General features: G+C 33.1%; 1 long non-coding RNA gene across 3 annotated transcripts; it reads left to right on the top strand.

Moving 5' to 3' along the window:
• Positions 1-1,781: 1,781 nt before the first annotated feature.
• Positions 1,782-5,287, top strand: LOC113282520. Of its 3 annotated transcripts, none has more exons than XR_003326991.1 (5): positions 1,783-2,083; positions 2,218-2,286; positions 2,431-2,685; positions 2,802-2,996; positions 3,811-4,249. It is a non-coding gene; the product is annotated as an uncharacterized LOC113282520 (long non-coding RNA). The 3 variants fall into 3 exon arrangements; XR_003326990.1 differs by adding an exon at positions 4,794-5,287 and having other exon boundaries at positions 1,784-2,083; positions 2,431-2,996; positions 3,811-4,091; XR_003326989.1 differs by having other exon boundaries at positions 1,782-2,083; positions 2,431-2,996.
• The last annotated feature ends 9,695 nt before the right edge of the window (positions 5,288-14,982 follow it).

Below are 14,982 nucleotides of genomic sequence, written 5' to 3'. Positions count from 1 at the left end.
ATTTAAATATGGATTAAATGCTTCAAAGAAAAATGAATATGGATGTTTTAAGATCTTATATATGACAAATTTAGGCGACACAAATTTAGCATTTCCAAACAAACTATTTTTCGCGGATTTTCTTAAATTTGTAAATAATAACTAGCTAAGAGCTTCTCCAATGGTGGTTGTGTGTTTCCTAGGTGGCAACACAAACAAGACATCCTCATTCCAATTTTTCCTTAACTTTAGGGAGGAAAAATAGTTCATCTCCAATAGTGTTGTTTGTGAATTTTTATGGATTAAATATAAATTTTATTTTTAGTAATTTTTAGATTTTATTAGAACTAAAAATGGTTATTTAATATATTGGAATTAATGTAGGTAAGCAAAAGCTTACTAGGATAGCTTGACATTGTCAAGGTGAGTGTCTAAAACTTGACATTCACCTTGACAATGTCTAACAAAAATAAAGCCATGTCATCTTTACATTGATTTAAGAAGTTGGGGTTGGAGAAGAATTTTAGGGAAAATGGATGTCTAAATTTAGATATCCTCATCCAAACTCAAACTGCCAACTCATATTAATTTTTGACTATCCAACTACCATTGGAGAGAGTTTTTTATATTGGAATATCTAAAATCTTACGTGGCACCAATTTTTTTTGAGACCCAAACTCCATTAGAGATGCCCTAAGAGCATCTCCAATTAGGGCTGAACATGGTGTCGGTTAACCGTTGGAAACCGACCGAACCAGACCAATAAGCAAGAAACCGAACCAAACCATTTAGATTTGGATTGGTTTGGTAAAAAAAGTTGAAAAACCGACATTACTGGTTTGATTTTGGTTTGACCTGAAAACCGAACCAAAAACCATTGGGGAACCGATTAATTTTTAAACTTAGTTTCTACCGTCGATTTAAAAGTATTAGATTCTACCCATTGATTTAGAGGATAAATAGAAACCCTAAATCTAATATTTCATTATGATACTCTCCCTCTTTCTCTTTCTCTTTCTCATTCTCTCAGCCGCCTCCCTTCTCCACCCCCAACTACAGCTGCTGCTACTCGACTTTTTTCTTTCCGTCTTCCTTTCGTTTTTATTTGTCAATACCTAAATTAAGATATATTATATATCTTCTTTTGATCTCTAGAATTAGAGTAAGCTTTAACTATTCTTGATTTTTTTTTTTCTGTATATTTGTGTAAACCAATACTATTGGCAACTACGATTTTTTTATCTGTAAATTTGTCTATTTTTTTTTGGTTTGACATAATTATTGGTTAATCAAAAACCACTGGGACAAACCGAAACCAACTGGAACCATTTGGAAACCGAAACAATGGTTAATGGATTGGTTTGATTTAGATTTTTAGAAACCAATAATATTGGTTTCGGTTTTGGTTTGGCTAGAAACCGAACCAAAACCGACCATGAACAGCCCTATCTCCAATGGTGTATGGATATTTATCCCATGTGGAGACCTAAAAAAGAGGTATTTTACAACATAGAATCAAATAACTTTTTTGGTTTTAATAAGCATCTCCAGTGGTAGTTGTATCCATACCTATTTTGAAACACTTGTCACTTATTTGTAGAAAGTTAATTCACAAAATCTAACAAAATAAATAAAATAAAAACAAATAGTGATGACGTGGATATGGACGAGAGTCTCTAAAAACCCATACTCTTTTCCAAACTCAAACTTTCACATCAGATTAAATTTTTAATGTCCAACCACCACTAGAGAGATTTTCTTTGTTTAGAGTTTCTAAAATTTTAGGTGGCTTCAATATTTTTAGAGACCCATATTCCATTGGAAATGCTCTTACACATTTATCTTCGCATACATCGGAGAAGCTCTAACTTCGGAAGTGATTTACTAGGCGACACAAATCTAGCATTTTCAAACAAATTATTTTTCGTGGATTTTCTTAAATTTGTACATAATAAGTAGCTAACTTCGGAAGTTTTAGATTTATTTCTTGACATAAGTTCTTTGGTAACCATATTAAATTGGAGAATTTTCTTTTTTATACGTACGCTCCTTAGTTATACAGATATACGGACGATCAACGAACTTTGTTTGTTAGGGAATAAAGGTGAATAATTCAGCCCTAAACTTTTGTTCTCTCAAATTTCTCATGGCACAAAGAAAAAACCTCATCTCTATTTTTCTGCAATCCTGGTGCCTTCTTCATTTTAATCAATCTGTTATTGTTTGATTGGTATTTAGGTTTTATGTTTGGTTGAGAAGAACAAATATGGAAAATCACTTGATATCCATGCTTCGATCTTTTGCAAGGTAACTTCTGATTTCTTTTTGTGGGATTTCGTGTTTTTTTTTTTTTTTTTTTAAATTTATGTTAGTCCTAATTTATTTTTCTTGATTATCTAACTCTATATTTGGTTATGATTAGAAATTTCTGTTTTGGACTTTGATTTACAGGGAGTGCGCGAATCAACTATATTTGGTTAAGAAATAAGAATTTGATTTTGTAGTTTCAATTTCAATACCATCAATATATGCTTCTGAGTTGTCTTTAATTTGAGTTCAGAACGCCATAATTTTTATTATAACTGTCCTTCAGGTTGGCTTTTACGTTATTATGGGGGCTGGTATAGTTCCAGGTTCTCTCCTACCTGAAAATTTTCCAGGTTGAATCAGGCAAAGGAAACGTATGTCTGTATGTTCATACATTGGGTAATTGTTTGATCAAGAATTATTTTGAATATGTTTACTATGGTGACCTAGGATTTGATTAGTTTCGGGCTTAACTCGAGCTTATAAGTTAATTTTTATCAACTCTGACTACGCAGTCTTTAATCGGGTCAGAAAGTGCAACAGTATAGTGTTCTACTAATTGGATTTGGTTCCCCCGGTTTGGTATTTGAAGTTTCACCAACTTTTGCACATCTTGCCTGATTACTGATGATATAATTTGAGAAATTCTCGGTTTAAATCCTCAAATTTTGTTGCTGAAGAAGATGTGTGAGGTTTACTATCTCAAATAGGTACTACTTCCGAATCTTCTCATCCCAATTTTTGAGTTTCTTATTGATAAACATCAGTGAAGTAGGTTTCTTAAGGATTCTAATATATTAATCCAGTTAATAATTTTGGTAGAGTTATTCATGATTATGGATGTCACAAATCTGAATAATGTTTTAGTTGATTTAGAAACTGAAACTGCATGGGTTAAAAAATACAGTATTATAGATGGAAGGGGAGGGTGAGGTATGCCGCAGTCTTAGAATGCAGTGGGAACATAGCTTTTGTACTGGGCACATGATAAGAGCATGTTAATCCTTTTGCCACAAAATATTGAATAACCTTCTTTGAGAGATCTCTCAGTAGTAAAGTGGAAGAGAGGATGGATCTTGATACTAGGAATATAACCGGAAAAAAAGAAAAAGGGAAGTAATTGTTAGAGAAATGTTATCTGAGAATATGATATTTTTTGCTGAGCTTTATCTCTTGAAAATTCTGACGGAAAGAATTCGTTAAGAATAAAATTAAAATCTTCAGAAGTTGAAAGATTTCTAACTACTATAACCCTAAAATTATATGTTTTTTGTCAAGTGATTTGATGATCATGATGTTGCTGGGAATTTCATTTCCCTTCTAGCCTCACTTGGTGGGGTAAAGTAATTTGACGGCTCTTTCCTCGATTGACTTGCATAGTGTAGACTTGGAAATTCCACCAGTGTGTAGTGTAGACTTGGAAATTCCACCAGTGTGTTCATATATATACATAACCAATGTACATAACCAGCATGTTTGAAGATTAGTTAGCTCATTCATACTAATTTGTGCTCAATATCGCAGGTTTTTGAAAGCAGGGAAGTTTGATACGATAAAGCAAAGCATACATGGGTAGAGATGATTGGATGGAGGAAGGGATTTGGTGATAACACTATCAATGAGATATCTCCATCTTTAGAATGTGCGCGTATATGCTAAAGTAACATATGCAGATATGCTAGATTAGCAATTCCTTTAAATTGAACCTCATGATAAATATTCTATCTTGGTTGATTCTCCGCTTGCACCAATGCTGACAAAAAAAAATTGGCTCAAGCAAAAAACTTCTAGATGTCCAAAAGGTGGTAGGTGTCTTATCTTCATACTATCATTATGTTTAATTATGTTTAATCTTCAATATAAAAATTCATAAAGCGGGTCTGGATTCAATCATTGGAGTATAGACTGTGACTATTTAACTGTGAAATGTATAAGAAATCTTGAAATATAAAGTGCATTCTCAGTAAATAGCAGTCCTAAAATATAGTTGCCGATGATGCTTGGGCCACAATTTTTAAGGTATTATGTAGTGGGACTGATCTCACTGGTGTAGTTCATTGCTAAACTCTCTTGCTGGTGATTTTGCTGGTGATCCGATTCTTAATAGTGGTGAATCACATTTCTTATTGTTTTCAGAAGAACTCATTCCATTTTCTTACTTTTTATCTCTATACTTTTTACGCTAACAAGAGAGACTTTCACTGGGCAATATCTCTGTACCGTGTAACCTTTAAAAAAAATATCTTTGAATTGGTATAATATCAGTTATAAAGCTTCTCTGTCATCTGGTGCCATGCTTTGGTTACTTTTAGCAGCACCACTATTATTAAAAACTTTAGTGATTTTTCTCTACAAGTATTAATCCATAGTATGAAAAAGTAATTTAAATTTTGTTGGTTTGGTTGTTTGACAAGTGCAATTTGTAATTGTGGTACAACTCTGTTTGCTTCTCTTAAAAAGGATATAAGGCAGTATGTCATTAATCTTTTGTGATTTCTTTGATTCAGACAATTGATCGTGGTTACCTCGATCATATGAAGGAATTATTTTCGTGAAGAAGTTTCCGCTCTATCAAATCAAATCAAAGTTCTCCTTTATGGATCCTTGCAGTACCATCCAATTTGGGCAGTCGGTTACGAATTTATACGAACCGCTTTCTCATTCGTATTGAGGATGGTTCTTATAAGTTGATAACTAGCTTCCTCTTGGAAAATCATGGAAATTTTTCTTAGAATAGGTAGAGCACGACGAATAAATAAATTCCTGGACTGTGAAACATTCACTTGATTGAGAATATAATTAAAGAAGACGGGAACTGCTGCTTGTAATTTTTTCGATCGAGCATGAGATAATTATCCTTGCATCTGAATTGGAACTTCTTATTGTCATGGTTGCTTGTGATGAATATTTTGTAGCATGAAAATTGCGTAAAACTGGAACTTCTTATTGTCATGGTTGCTGATAATTATCCTTGCACCTGAATTGGAACTTCTTATTGTCATGGTTGTTGGTGATGAATATTCTGTAGCATGAATATTTCCAAGCCTTGATCTTTGATCTAAAGGAAAATCACATAGGGTTATGTGTTAGAGGAAGATTGGTATTAGAAGTCTTCACTTAGGTTAAATCAACTCCTAGGCTATAAAGGACGTCAATTGCGTAGAGCCTTGCGAGGTTCAAGAGACATAAGGAGCGCGATTGTAGCTGAATCGTTTGGGGGCTGGATTCCGTCTCAACTAAATTCTAGTCAGAAGTATGATAGTAGGCTCGTGTCTGTACCGACTTAATACAGTTTTGTGTTCAATTCTGGACGAGGTCCAGGGATTTTTCTGCTATTGCAGTTTCCTCGTTAACAAAACTTCTGGTGTCTTGTGTTTTTCCTTTTCCACATTATATTGTTTATCTTGATAATTAGATTTACACAAGTAGTACATATTTCATCTTAGTAGATACGTCCATATTAATTGTGATCGATTATGAGGCTTGTTCTTGTAGTATTCGCAACTTGAAAGATAGATAACAAGTTTCATACTTGGAAGAATTTTGATTGGATTATTTGGATACGACTAGATTGATCTCGGATATTGATTTTTTGGATCGTCCAAGTACTCTTCTTAAAAATCAGGTTCACGAACTCCATTGTCTAGACTTTCTGATTGAGAAGGGATAGAGATATAAGCTCTCTCTATATATTGTTAAGGATCATTAAATTGGTCTGCTTACGTTTGTATTAGGTATTGTCCATTTAGGTTGCCAGACGAAAAAGTTTGGTGGTGTACTTGGTACCCTGTCCTTTTCAATAACATATGATGTACATTTTATAGACTTGTCTCTAGTATTGGTGACTTGGTCATTATACTATTGTTAGAGCATTGCTCAGTTGAACCCACCAAACGTTGGTATGTCAAGGTTGGTTATCATATTTTAGTATTAAAACTCAATTAGAGTCTCTTGATTAAGATTACTAGAGTCAACTTCGTTTAGGTTAGACTAGAAAGTCTAGGAATGTTGAGACGTACAAGTATTACTCTGAAGATCTAAAGAACGCGAAGACGTATCTACTATAATGAAGACATCATCTTTCCACTTGAGGTTAATAATACTGACTTGACTTGTTTCCATTCCTATTGTTTCTTTCAAGTCATTTAAGATCTAAACATAACATGCGAGGTTATGTATGATACTCTAGTATTAGACTTGGTCATATTATTATGATCAAAGTGTCAAGGAAATATATTGAATTACGAAGTATAGCGGGTTTCTTTTGAACTTCGTAAACGCGACATCGACATAGTATATGTAACTTGTTACTTGATTATGTATTGAATATAGGTTTGATTTCATCCTAGGAAACTATGTTTTTTTACATTGGTTTAAGAAAATAGAAATACGAACTGGTTTAGCAATCAAAAGGAAATTTATAGGTGGTTTGATCCAGTTTTCTTTGAAGATCTATTGGATGACCAATTCGTACCTAAGGAGGGAATTAAGGTAGAACCGATGTTAAATTATGTTGAGATTCAAGGTAGAAGTGATCCCTACCTATCTCGAGATACATGGTAGAACCGATCCTAGCTTTTGTTGGGAGTCTTGGTAGAACCGATCCCTACCTATATTTGGAGTCATGGTAGAACCGATCCTAGCTTTTGTTGAGAGTCTTGGTAAAACCGATCCCTATCTATATAGGGAGTCATGGTACAACCGATCCTAGCCTATTTTAGGAGTCACGGTACAACCGATCTTAAGAGAAAAAACGATTTCCAATATTCACATACACTTTAGGGTTTGTGTGAGTTTGGAATTAGGGTTTGGTAGATACAAAAGTTTTAAATGTCGACATAATTTGAACATATGCCTAATTTTTATTATTGATTGTTCAAAGCTATTCCTTGATACTCAAGATGATCCCAAATCAAAAATATTGGAGAATATTTTAAATACGATCTCCGAATTATATGTTTTTGATTTTCCAGAAATCAAAACATATCTCTAGAAAAGCTATATTAGTTAAGTGCTAAACTAATATTAGAAATTTTCTAAGAGAGATTTTAGAATTACAAGTTGGATATTATTTGGAAATATGAAAACCGAAATTAGGTACTTCATTGCATATCTTGAGAATCTTTCCGGTTTTAGAATTTTTTTTTGTTGTCCAAACATCCTTGGTCTACAAATAATGGAGTTTGTTCTTCTTAGAAATGATCCTTAGCCAGGAAAACTTCATTTTTTGTTGTTTCTGGTGGAACCGACTAATAGTGTTACTTGTAATACTATTCCGGAGAAAAGATTACCCTAATTAGGCGAAATCTCTTACGTCCGCTCGTTTAAAGACTTTTGTGGGATCAAGAAGCTCCAGAAAGTACCGTTGGTAGGAAACTAGATAATTGCATTGTTATTTTAGTTTTCGATTATTGATTTAATTGACTAACCGTTGTTGAAACTTTGATTGCACTTAGTTTGATTATTCTTGAGAGTCTTCTCTTCTGACATAATATCATTCAAACTAGGGGTAGATTACTTGGTCTCAACTATACGAAGTTGGCTTTGTTCTTTGTATAGCGGCTTATTTCTAAGATTATTCAAAACTGGACTGGGTCCCGGGGTTTTCTGCATTTGTTGTTTCCTCGTTAACAAAATCTTGTTGTGTCACTTACTTTACTTCCGAATTATAATTGTTTAGTTATAATAAAGTAAATACAGTCTAACACCGATTAATGAATTCCCTCATGACCAAGAAAAAATATTCGTTTAGCGGGGTTATCTATTTGTCGATAAATAAATATTTTATTCATTTAAATATTTATTCATTTAGACAATATTTTCTTAATTAAAAAGTTAAGTTGTATAAGAGAAGATGTTGAAATGTACCTAGAGGGTAGTTGAAGGCCTGAAAAATGTAGAGTTCATTTTCTTGACCTCTAACACAACATCTAAAATTCAACCATGTGATGCTGGGATTATTCGAGCATTCAAAGTTCATTATTAGTGTCGTTTTTATTCTAACATCTTGCAAAGCCTTGAAGTTCACCCACCAAATCTTGAAAAGATTAAAATTTTGGATGCTATTAATTTTGCTACTATGTCTTGGAGATTCGATGTGACGGCAAAAATAATTGCAAATTGTTTCTGTCATTGTAAGATTCAGTCTGAAGATGTTGATGTTCCCGAACCAAAAAATGGTCAATTAGAAGAATATATCCAAGGATTAACTGGTGTCATTTATAATTTACGTTATATAAATGTGATGGACGTCGAATATCTTTTAAACTATCCTAACGAGAATGATGCAGTTACGGAATCTCCAAGTTCCAACAGACGAAGAAATTATTGAGTCAATAATGAATGATGAGAATGATCCTGAACCAGATGATACTAGCGCCGTACCAAATGTGTCATATAAAGATTCCTTTAAAGCGATGGTCACTTTAAAAAATTACTTGCTACAACACGAGCAAAAAATTCCAGAAATTGTGCAAGCATTGCCTAAAATTAAGGATGCGGTGCATTTTGGTTTGGGTGGAAGAAAAAGACAATAAATGATTTTTTTTTAGTTTATTACTACATATATTTTTATGTAAAATTTACTGATTATGTATTTTGGGTTATTCTTATATACTCCCTCTGTTTCTGAAAGACCATCCTCTATTCCTTTTTCGTCAGTTTCAAAATTGTGTCCAGCTTCTGTTTATAGACATACTTTTTCAATGAACTCTCTAATATACTCTTGAATTCTTTATAATCATAAATCCATTTTTAACGTGACCCAATCTAAAATATTAAAGAAATTCATATAATTGAGGAAACAAATATATCATGCATTCCTTTTAAGAAAATATACATTTAACTCTAAAAAATAAATTCCTTATAAAGTTTATACTTCATAAATTCGATATCTTTTAAATTTTCCTTTATATTTCGTATTTATAATTCTCACAACAATTTTGGATAGTCTTTATTACTAGCATTTTTATTAAAATAAAATAGGTAAGTAACTAAGGGTAGTCAAGTAAAATAGTATGGTCTCCTTAATATTCTGAGAAAGTCAAAGCGGACTATCTTTGTGAAACGGAGGGAGTATATTTTTTATATGAAATTTAGTGATTATTCGTTTATATTTCTATAAGAACTTTAAGGGTTCAATTTTTTTCATTAATGCATTAAGCGAGGTTATTCATTTATCACCTTGGCGGACCCAAGTCGGGACCGGTGAAAATTATTATTTGGCGAGGTTATTCATTTATCGAACATTCGTTTATCGATGTTGGACTGTAACACTTGTATGTTAATCCAAGAAACTTGATAGTGATCCTATAATATGTCAGTTTCATACTGTAACTATTTTCAAGTGTATACCTTGTTGTTGTATTGTCTCGACTCTGTCCATAGCAATGTTTTGAAACCCAGATCGGACATCGAACCGGAAAAGTCATTGGGTCAAGGTCAACTGGTTGAACGAGTGGGTTAATATTAGACATAAACAATTAAGTTTATCGTGGATGCCATTCAATTTATGGTCCCAAGTCTTTACCTTCTTGACCTTTTTATATTTTACAAACATAGTCTTCTCAATTCTCACTTATTCTCTTTCTAACCTAACTATTTGCCTCCTCCATATCTATCAAAACTAACGTGTGCCTTTTCTATTCTCTCTCTCACTCGATTAACACCCGCCACAGATTCATCTATATATATCACAACTAACCACATTTATAACAATCGATTATTTGTTGATATTAAATTTATCAAGGATTTTATGGATCTACTCTAATCTTAAGGCATGGATTTTATGTATTTTGATTTACAACGGTGATTTTTCAAAAATGTGTTCTTATTTCTTCTTCGCCTTGTACTTTTTGTTATTTTCTAATATGTTCAATTAAAGAGAGAATAGAAGAAAAGGGATTTAGTAGTGGCAGAGGAAAAAAGATTTTAAGATTCTGATCCAGGATAACAAAATGAAGATAAAAAAATAAAAAAGGAAAATTGACATTATTTTGATGTATGTCTCTTTTTATGAAGCTTTCTATGTTTGAGGGAATTTTGGTGGAATTTTAGAGTGAAAATCATGGATTTCAGGTTAAATGTTAGAATACCAATTACAACTTTTTTTCCATTGCTCTAATAAATTTGTCTGGCTTAGACCAGTTCTAGACTGGATTGGGTCTTCTGGGTTACCGTTCCAACATGCTGATATTAGAGTTTTTAGTAATTCATTTACCTCCATATGTGTTAGAGTTTTGTCATTAAAATTGACAAAAGAGGAGATTGTTAGAGCATAGCTCGGTTGAACCCACCAAGCGTAGATATGTCAAGGTTGGTTGTCATATTTTAGTATTAAAACTCATCTAGAGTCGCTTGATTAAATACTAGAGTCAATTTCATTTAGTTTAGACAAGAAAGTCTAGGAATGTTGAGACATACAAGTATTACTACGAAGACCTGAAGAAAGTGAAGAAGTAACGACTGCAACGACGACATCATCCTTCCTCTTGAGGTTAGTAATATTGACTTGATCTTGTTTCCATTCCTAACGTATCTTTCAAGTCGTTTTGGATTGAAAACATAACATGTGAAGATATATACATATAAAACTCTAGTGTTAGACTTGGTCGTAATAGTATGATAAAAGTATTAAGAAATTATATTATGAAGTATAAACGTTTATCTTTGGAACTTCGTAAATACGACATCAACATAATCTATTGTATTTAGTTACTTGATCATGTGTGCATTATATATGTGTGATTTCATCCTAGAAAACTATGTGTATTACATTATTTTAAGGAAGTAGATGTATGAAATTGTTTTATAATCGAAAAGGAAATCATGATGTGTTGATTCAGTTCTTCATTGAATATTTTGATTGATCCGTTAGAGCACTGCTCGGTCGAGCTCGCAAGCGTTACTATCTCAAGCTTGTTTGTTAAGTTTAGTTGATCAAAACTATATACTTGATTTCTAGTCTAATTATAGCTATGTCTCGGGTTATGATAGAATGTATAGTTGAGCTTTAGACTTCACGACGTTCACCAATTGAAGAAGAAGATCTAATGAGGAACTTGGAGGAACTTCATCAACAAAAGGTATGTGGAGACTAAAACTTATCTATCACTCAGAAGTTTATTTTATTATATCTTCTAATAAAACTAAGTCGTATAGATATATAGACTTTTACATTATACACATTTGATATTTCGAGCCGAGTTTATCTCGCTTATGTATTTCTCGAAATACGTGTTGTAAGTTTTTAACTTCAGCTATGTTCATCGTATTCTTGACGAGTTTAGTTGGAAACAATTTATTTGTTGGAAACTAAATATTAAGTCAAAAGATGATCATGTGAACATTACCTTGAACATCTTACATGATTTGTGTGAGACAGTCATTTAATGTTAGCTCGGGAAGTTTCGTATTTATCATTTGATCACTTGAAAATTACTTAAAGCTAATGGTATGTTTAAGATTACCATTGTCGTCTTCTAGGGATGTTTCAATGATTGAAATAAGAGTTTAGAACGATTACCCATGTCTGGATACAACACAGTATGCATACCCAGTATGTGAACTATATTGTGATGATTCAGGTCCGGAACTCTTGTTTGCGTACCTAATATGCAAACGGATTTACCTGAGTTGGGTCCGGAACAATTGTTCGCGAACCGGTTTTGAGAACGGCTTGACTAGGCCAAGGTCCGGAGCTGATGTTCGCGTACCTAGTTTGCGAACACAGTAAAATCGGTAATGTATGATTCTCATACTCATGACTAAAATATTTTTGATTTAAGGAATGCAAATTAACTTTGCGAACCGTGGCTTAATGTTCATGAATTGATTATTGTACAAGAACTTGTTAGAGCAGTGCTCGGTCGAACTCGCAAGTGTTGCTATCTCAAGCTTGTTTGTCAAGTTTAGGTGATCAAAACTATAAGTCTTGATTTTAGTCTACTTATAGCTATGTCTCAGACTAGGATAGAATGTGTAGTTGAGCCTTAGACTTCACGACGTTCATCGATTGAAGACGAAGATCTACTGAGGAGAGCTTGGAGGAACTTCATCAACAAAAGGTATGTGGAGACTAAAACTTATATATCACTCAGAAGTCTATTTTATTCTATCTCCTATTGAGACTAAGTCGTATAACTATATAGACTTTACATTATACACATTTGATATTTCGAATTGAGTTTAACTCGCTTATATCTTTCTCGAAATATGTGTTGGAAGCTTTTTTCTTTATCTACGTTCATCATTATTCTTGACGAGTTTAGTTGGAAACAATTTATTTGTTGTAAACTAAATAATGAGTCAAAAGATGATCACGTGAAAATTGCCTTGAAACATCTTACATGATTTGTGTGAGACAGTTATTTGATGTAGACTCGGAATGTTTCGTATTTGATCATTCGATCACTTGAAAATTACTTATAAGCTAATAGTTTGTGTGAGACAGTTATTGTCATCTTCTAAGGATGTTTCAATGATTAAAATGGGAGTTTAGAACAATTAACCATTGTCTGGATATATCACAGTATGTATACCAGTATGCAAACTGTTGTAGTATGACTCAGGTCTGGAAACCAAGTTTGCATACCATTATGAAAACGGTTTTAATTGTTAAAGTCCGGGAGCCAAGTATGCATACCATTATGCGAACGGTTCTACCTGAGTTAGGTCCGGGACGACAGTATGCATACTGGTTTGCGAACTGTCGGACAATACCAAAGTCCGGAACTTAAGTTTGCGTACCCTTTTGCAAACTAAGTTGGTTTAAGTTCTAAAATCGTTTAAGTATGATTTCATACTCATGAAAAAATACATATATATATAAGGAATGCAATCTTTGCAAACCATGGCTTAATGTTCATGAATTGATTCTCTTGAATCAATCCGATATTGTTTTAATTGTGTCTTGTATACTTCTATGAGAATATAAACAATTGAACAACTCTATGAGTAACACAATTAGATTCATTTGATTATCATTTGATCTAGAATGTTAGATGAAAACAAGCTAAGACCATATATAAATGAAGGTATATTTCATTTGTGTATAAAAAGCTAAGACCATCTAACGGTTGAGGGATATTGTTTTGGTTTTAAGCAAACTTAGCTTGAAATCTTAAAATAGAATTGAAAATGCAGGGGTCTAACAACCACACCCAACAATTCGTTTGGCAATCTGAGAGGACGTACTCTAGTACACTTTCTAGAGAATCAACAAGACAGTCAGACCCAATCTAGAGTAAAGTATATCAAAGAATTTAATATCTCTGTTACACAATGTATATCAAAGAGTAAAGCCTGATTATTATGTGAAACAACTTGAACGGTACCAAAGACCAATGTTCAAGTGTCAATCAATTTAAATCAACAACCAAAGGTTGGATATTCTAATTGATTGATCTAAACGCACAACCTGTGATATTTCAATTATATAACAAAATATAATGCGGAAAAGAAATAACATAGACACCAGAAGTTTTGTTAACGAGGAAACTTCAAATGCAGAAAAACCTCGGGACCTAGTCCAGATTAAACACCACATTGTATTAAGACGCTACATACTCTATCCTAATCAATCTCACACTGATTCAAGGTACAGTTGTGTTCCTTACGTCTCTGATCTCAGCAGGATACTACGCACTTGATTCCCTTAGTTTATCTCACCCACAACCAAGAGTTTCTACGACCCAAAGTCGAAGACTTGATAAGCAAATCTGTCTCACACAGAAAAGTCTATAGATTGAATAAATCTGTCTTCCACAGAAATACCCAAGAGTTTTTGTTCCGTCTTTTGATAAATCAAGGTGAACAGGAACCAATTGATAAACCAGTCTTATATTCCCGAAAAACATCCTAGTATTATCAATCACCTCACAATAATCTTAATCGACTAGCGAAATAAGATATCGTGGAATCACAAACGATGAGACGAAGATGTTTGTGATTAATTTTATCTTGCCTAACGGAGAAACTAATCTCGAGTCAATTATTTCAATTGTACTCAATACGATAGAATCGGGCAAGATCAGAACACGTAACTACAAAGAAAATAGTTGGGTCTGGCTTCACAATCCCAATGAAGTATTTGAAGTCGTTAACCTACAGGGTCTTGATAGAAACCTAAGGTTAAAGGAGAATCGACTCTAGTTATGCAACTAGTAACACACAAGAGGGGTGGGGATTAGTTTTCCCAGTTGCTAGAGTTTTCCTTTATATAATTTTCAAATCAGGGTTTGCAATCCAAGTTACCTTGGTAAAAAAGCATTCAATATTCACCGTTAGATGAAAAACCTGATTCAACCAAGCTAATAACTTTCAACCGTTAGATCGAACTTAGCTTGTTACACACAAATGAAATGTACCCTCATTTAGGTTTATGTAACTATACCTAAACGTGTACACCATGTTGGTTCACAAATAGTTAACCGAGGTTAGACATATGATTACTCTCATATCAACCTTATTCATCTTAACCATAACTGGTTCAAATGACTCAAATGAAACTAGCTAAAGAGTTGTTCAATTTCTATATTCTCATAGAATTATACAAGAACAAAATTGAAGAAAACTCGGTTTGATTCACTCGAATCAATCATGAACATTATAGGCACGATTTACAAAGATTGCATTCCTTATTATATAAATGTTTACGTTCATGTTCATAACCGATTTTAGAACTTTAACCTTCAAGTA

Source organism: Papaver somniferum, chromosome 5 (assembly GCF_003573695.1).
Source record: "Papaver somniferum cultivar HN1 chromosome 5, ASM357369v1, whole genome shotgun sequence".
In the NCBI taxonomy this organism is placed as follows: domain Eukaryota; kingdom Viridiplantae; phylum Streptophyta; class Magnoliopsida; order Ranunculales; family Papaveraceae; genus Papaver; species Papaver somniferum.
This window is presented reverse-complemented; position numbering and strand designations above follow the sequence as displayed.